Here is a 6,660-nt window from a genome sequence, read left to right as displayed (position 1 = left end):
ATGGCTTGTTTACGCCATCCAGTAGTGGCCTCTATCAAGAGAGCATTGTCAACAATCCAGTTTCGCCCTTGACATTGCAGCTTCGCATCACCGCAATGGCCTCAAAGTTTGGACTTCACGGTCCTCAAAACCTTCCAAAATGGTAAGATCTTTCCTCATTCTCCAGAACTCATTTTGGCCCATAAATTTTACGCAACAGATGCAGCTTTGAGTGAAGACACAGAGGAAGAAGACACCTTGCCTGAATTGAACAACACTAACGAAACCCCAGCAAAAAATAAACGGGAGCCGGGGATGCTGCAAGACAAATATGTGAAGTCATTGAAAAGGGCGATGAAGACATGGAAGAAGCCCTAAACCAATTGGGTGTTCAGTTAACTCCAAACTAGCAAATACAATAATCGATAAAATAAGTTCCCCAAGTTTGTCTCTCAGGTTTTTCTAATGGGCCAAACCAGGGTTCAAACACGCCACTTCAAACTATGACAGGGTTGCCAATATTCTCGTCCGCTCTAAAGAATTTGAAGCCCTGGAGAGGGTTTTGTTAGAGTATCAGTTGTGTGCAGTGCTTATTCTGCCAAAACATTTTCTTTCACCACTGTCTGGCCTGATGATCCGGATATGCTGAATGAAGTCATGGAAATGCTTGAGAAGTTGGAGCATAGTCCCAGAAGAGACGCATATGAAATGTTTATTGTGGTTCTCTATCAAAGGAATCATGCCAATGCAGACTTATCATTCAATTATCTAGGTGTATTGTCAGAACAACCAGATGGATAAGGTGGATTTTTGTTATGTTGAAAGTCTGTCCTCCTGATCCCATTTTCTTTCATATTGTTTTAAGTGCACTTTGTAATAGGGAAAAATTTGCAGAGGTAGTCAAATTTATTATGAGAATGGTTAATATGGGTTGCAAACCAGATGCAATTACGTATGATATAATGATTCATTCAACCTGCAATTTAGGAAGAATCGAAGCTGCACTTAAGCTCTTTGATAGATTGAAAGAAGAAGGGCTTACACCTTTATGGACTCTTCTAAATCAGAGGTTTTGAGGAAGCACATTCGTCCCTGATTCAGCACAGTGGAAACGATCACAAAGTGGATTTGATTATCTATAGTTATTAAGTCTAGAGGCTTATTTTATAGCCTAGTATGATGCGTAATTCTGTCTATCAAAGTTGAAATTTTTCTATGTCTCTCTAAATAAAAGTAAAAAAAAATAAAATAAAATAACTATACAAAATATTTAAATAATATCGGTTCATAAAAAAATCTACACGTGAAGAAATTAAATCCCTCTCAGCTCCTGTTAGATCCGTATCTAAGATAAATCTATGCTGGTTTAATTAAACTTTCTAGCCAATCAAGTCAAGAACAAGAAGGACGCAATATCAGGAAGGAAATGAAAGCTAAGGGCTTTGATTGATGCAGCTTGGATCATAAGGATAGTGTAGAACGTTTTCATGAGCTGTACATTAATCAAGTGAAGTTGAGGAAATTTTATCTTCGGGTCTGGTTTTCATGGATGGAGAAGTTATTCCACAATGTTAGTTATGGTTAAATACAACCAATTAGTGTTTTATTATTTACTAATGTTTCTTCTCCATAGTATTTTTGGAATAAAATTGTGTTCTATGTTTTGAAATATCCATCGTTTATTTAACTTCGTCATGGATTAGAAAATCATAATGATATTTTTGTGTTTTTAAATTTCTACAGTTTGGAGTGTCTATTCTAAATGTAAATTTGAAAATATGATATGTTGTATTCCAAACAGTGGAAATCTACATACCTTAATTATTGAATTATCAAAAACTTAGTAGTTTTTGGTGAACAAATCGAGTGACTGAGTATTGTTTTATTAAAAACTTGATTTTTTTGTGAAAAAATCTAGTGATCGAGTATCAAAAATTACCATGTAACAAATTGTAGAAATCTTCATGGCCTAATTAGTACCATGTAAAAAAATAAGTAGTTTTGTGTGAACAAATCGAGGGACTGAGTATAGTCTTATCAAAAACCAAGTAGTTGTGTTTGAACAAATCAAGGAACTGACTATTGTCTTATTAAAAGCTGAGTAGTTTTTTGTGAACAAATCCAGTTACCATGTATCAAAAATTACCATGCATAAATTTCCTTTAGTTTATTTGTATTTGAATCATTCATATAATTTTATTAACTTTCAAATTCAAATATAAAAAATGTTAATCAAATTATGTATTATAGTTAAAGTTTTGTGTATTTAAAGAGAATATGAAATAATTTAAATAATGTATATTTAAATTGGAGATATCATCCGAGTATATATGTGCAATTTTTTGTTTTTTAAACAATAATGAAATATTTTTATTGTTAAAAGTTTGCCTTGTGAATGCAGCAAATACATCTAAAACAAGACCATTTCTATATTTGATTTATGTCGTTGTCTATTTCTATGTTATCCAGTGCACTCATTCTATTCAAAATTGATTCTACTATACCTAAATGCATGTATATACTATAAGTAGACAAAATTTGACAACATTTGCACAATAACATTTAACTTTCAAAAGGAAGAGTGTCTTTGCTCTGCTCTCATTAGGAGGTATGATTGTTGCATTGAGATTAGGGATTAGTTGAGCAATTGTACTTTAACTCATTGCTAGAGAAGGATGGATCATGGTGTCTGCATGTCCATAGCCAAACTGGATGTCCTCGATTTTTTGGTGAATGATGGGTAATTCATCCTCATTTCATTGCATTTGAGTTCTTTGCTCTATTAATAGCTCCATGACAACAGTTAAGCTAGAAACTAGTTGATTGTGTCTTAATTGGAGAGTGTTTATTTTGTCTTGGAGTTGTGCGATGGTTTTCAATAACTACTTCATTTTCATAATTGAAGGTTGCGCCATGTTGTCTACAACATAGAAGAATTTACTATCCAATTGACAATTGAAACTTCTAGCAAATATCCCAAATTGTCTCTAGCTAAAAATTCGTCCCACTGTTTTGCTATGACCCAGTGAGACACAAACCTCCCACTTCGTGGGATGGTAACAAATAGACTTGTAAAAATTTGTCAATACATCAAGGTGCCAAAGTATGGTGTGATGTTTGTATTTTCCAACCCTTTCCAAGCATCATTGAACTACATAACTCTGAGTGCTTGGAAGAATTCTCAGAGCTATAGAATATGTCACTCAGTTCTAGTTGTTGGAGATTCGATTGAAAGTATGAATTTCTCTTCATGATAATTACTTGTGAAATTTTATATATGTTCTTCTATTTAGCAATTACTTCATCATTAGGTCATCAAGCAATTATACAGATACAATGCACAAAATACACGAAACACTAGAAATTAGGCCAGAGGCTAGGGCAAAACCCAAAAGGGGAAAACCCATCAATCCTTTCCTTATATATTCTTCGTCAACAAGAGAAATCCAAGTCACATCTAACCTCACTAGAACATCCAATTTCCAAGTCATCCCTCCACAAAAACTCAACATGAACTCTGTGCATGAAGCTTACATCATCATAGGAAAATGTGCCTCTAAAATTTGCATCATCACAGAGAATGTACCTTTGGAAACTTGCATCATCATAGAGATAATTTATTTATGGAAACTCACATTTTCTTCAAGAATAATGGTCCTCCTGTATCTTGTTTTGTCACAGAAACTTAGTATCTTATTGAGCTCATATACCACATAAAAGTATACTTAGATATCCAAATATTCTTCCACATATGTGCACTGAATTTCTTTTCAAGTGAAGGAGTACATATGCCAATATATGGTTGTTTCTTCATGTGAAGGGTCACATCCTTTGAGCAGGCTGACTTGTCTGCTAGGAGGGACGACTTAGTAGATTGGATATACAAAATAAATAAAAAATACTTCTTTTCATTGGGTCACGAAAAACATCCTTGGCAACAGCAACAATAATAATAATAATAGTTAATTTTAATAATAAATTGCATAAAAATACACAAGTAGAATGACAATTATGAAGGCTGAAACTAATTACAATCTCCAACACTAGTGACCCCAATGGTGATTTGAAATTTGATTCCTTGACCATTGCTCACTTGCCTCCAACTGCTTGAGTCTCAATTTACTTGGGATGTCAAGGAGGAAACTTAGTCTCTATGAGATCGAGATCTTCTCAATTGCATTGAGTTAATCAAAGATAAACAAAACTCTATTTTTTTATTCAAACAATTTGCACTTCCAATTGCTTCATGAATCAAGTAAGTTAAACTAGTATAGAGGAAATTAATCTAAACTTTGATTAAGAAAGACTTGTCATCAACAATACCAAGATCTTTAAATTGGTCTAAATATTTAAAATTTCTCAATTATTTCCACTAGAGGCTCGAGATAGTAAATAAAGAGTGCTCTAAAAGACGGGTCAATAGAAACTTACTTGATTTCCTTTGGCTTTCCCTCTAATTCTTGAAATGTTTGCGTGGGTCTCAATTTCCTTGGGTCATCAACAAAAACTTAAATCTCCCCAAGGCTGAGATTTTTCCAATTATATCAAGTTTGGCTTAAATAAGCACAGAATTGTTATCGCTCAAATTTATACCATTGATTGCTCTCTAATACAAATAACCTAAGCTACAACATGGCCACTCAAGGGTTTGTAGTTTGTGTAAAGAGAACTTGGTTTCCACACTACAAAAACCTTTAAAATTCTTTGATAAATTAGAAATTCTCAGTTTCCCCCATTGAACCTGATATGAACAATAAATAAAACTCTACCAATGGAGACACCAAACATTTTCCATCAAATACGTCCCCGAATGTCTCCACTAAATTTAGCCTGCTACCCCTCTTTTCGAATGATAGCGAATGATAGAGCCCATTATTTACCAATTTTAAAGGAGAGAAAAAGTTATCAATTAAAGGAAACAAAAGAATGAACTCACCAATTTTACTCGTTTTATTGCTTGGGTTCTTGAACCCCGGTCAATCTTTTTCCAAACCAGACACAACTCCTTTGTATATGCAAATATCCCTACATACATTTCCGTTCACAGGAGCTATGGACATGCCTGACGCTAGGCTTACATCTCTCCCCATAAGGTTCAAGAATGAAAATCTCTCGATTCCTTTCAGATTTCTATAAATCCACCTCATGTTGTACCAAACACAAACTCTAGTATACCTATGTTGTGGAATAATCAAATTTGTCTCTCCTCTTGTTTGGCAATTTTGAAACATACACATACATCACTTCTCATAGATATCTCGTGTGGCCACCTACCCCAAGATTTAACCTATTATGCATGTTCCCTTTATGCCTGTGTTTCCACTTGTCCTTGCACAACCATTATTAAATCCTATTTCATAGGTTATGTTAGTGGGTTAAAGCTTGGAGTTCCATTAAATCTTAATGTTCTTTGCTATGGAGTTGTGCCTTCTTTTGCTAATCCATATGCTAGAGCATTTTTGTCTTAAAACATGGTGGAATTCATAAGAAATAAATCTTCTAAGTGACTCCAAATCTTCTTAAGAATTGCTCTTAAAAATAAATCTTTGGGGAGAGCCTTCTTGATTAAACTTTGAATGATTAGTTGTGAGTCTCCAATTATTGAAATATTTGAAATGTGCCTTTTCCAAGTAAGAAATATGCCTTGAAGAAGGGCATATGCTCTAGTATGATGATTTGTTCAATCTCCCAAACCTCATACGTACTTTACTTATATAATTTAATTGGGGTAGAGAATAAGACCTCTTGCTCCTGGCTCCCCTTGTAACCATAGAAGTACATGCGAAGTATGTGCTCTTATTTTTTATATGAAAGGCTAGACATATTTTAATCTTTCACTATTTGTTTGCATTTCATTAAGCATGACACAAGAAAATGGCATTATAAATACGGTTAGGAAAAATTCAATATATCAACCATAAATTTTAATGAAGAAAAATAATTTGAGATTGATCAAATAAACTTGATTGAATATTGTTTATTTGAAAAAATTCTAAATTCAAAGAATTGTTTATTTGCAAACTTTATAAGTTTTTAAATGTAAAGAATTATGAATAAAAATTATTAAATGTAAGAAATTTTGAGATAAGATTCATATTAGATCATTATATTGTTTGTCATCCATTTCTATGAGTTTAGAGTAGAAAGAGTGGAAGAATAGGCTCACAGGACCGGCGAGACCTAGATTGGTAAATTGGGGTGTGAAACCTTCCTGGAGCATTTTGAGGTATCAAATGGTGTTTTTGGGGGTAAAACTTTGTCATTGTGGCACAACACTTTTTTTTTCTTATTTTACACATAGATACCTTTCCAACAATGCAGAAACTACCTCAATCAGAGTCTGTATGCAAAATTTATGCCACTCATAATTCAATCTTCCTATTTTGTCCACCATAATTCGAGAGGATGTCACATTAGCCCTTGTTACTCAAGGAAAAGGGGCTAGCCATGTGATCATGATGAAGAAAATTCTAGAAGATTCCATATTTTAACTCTATTTAAGAGTTGGAGTCAAACCTAAATACTAATAGGTTATCAGGTTGTGTTACAACTGGGCCACTCAGAGGAAAAGGGGAGGGTATTTTGTCTGTAGATGAGCAGAGTAGCCCAAAGGGATAGGGAGAGAGCACACAGATGAATTATTCATTGTAGTATCTCACGAGCCATAAGCCTTACTTCCTT

The 6,660-nt window shown here is 33.9% G+C and overlaps 1 pseudogene; it reads left to right on the top strand.

The window, feature by feature from the left end:
- On the top strand, positions 1 to 1,429 carry LOC149175398 (uncharacterized; annotated as a pseudogene).
- The last annotated feature ends 5,231 nt before the right edge of the window (positions 1,430 to 6,660 follow it).

The sequence above is a fragment of the Pinus tabuliformis genome, chromosome 4_1 (genome assembly GCF_031772625.1).
Source record: "Pinus tabuliformis cultivar Carrire ecotype Pingquan chromosome 4_1, CPIR1, whole genome shotgun sequence".
Taxonomy (NCBI): Eukaryota; Viridiplantae; Streptophyta; class Pinopsida; order Pinales; family Pinaceae; genus Pinus; species Pinus tabuliformis.
The sequence above is the reverse complement of the archived record's forward strand: the minus strand, read 5'-3'. Positions and strand labels throughout refer to the sequence as shown.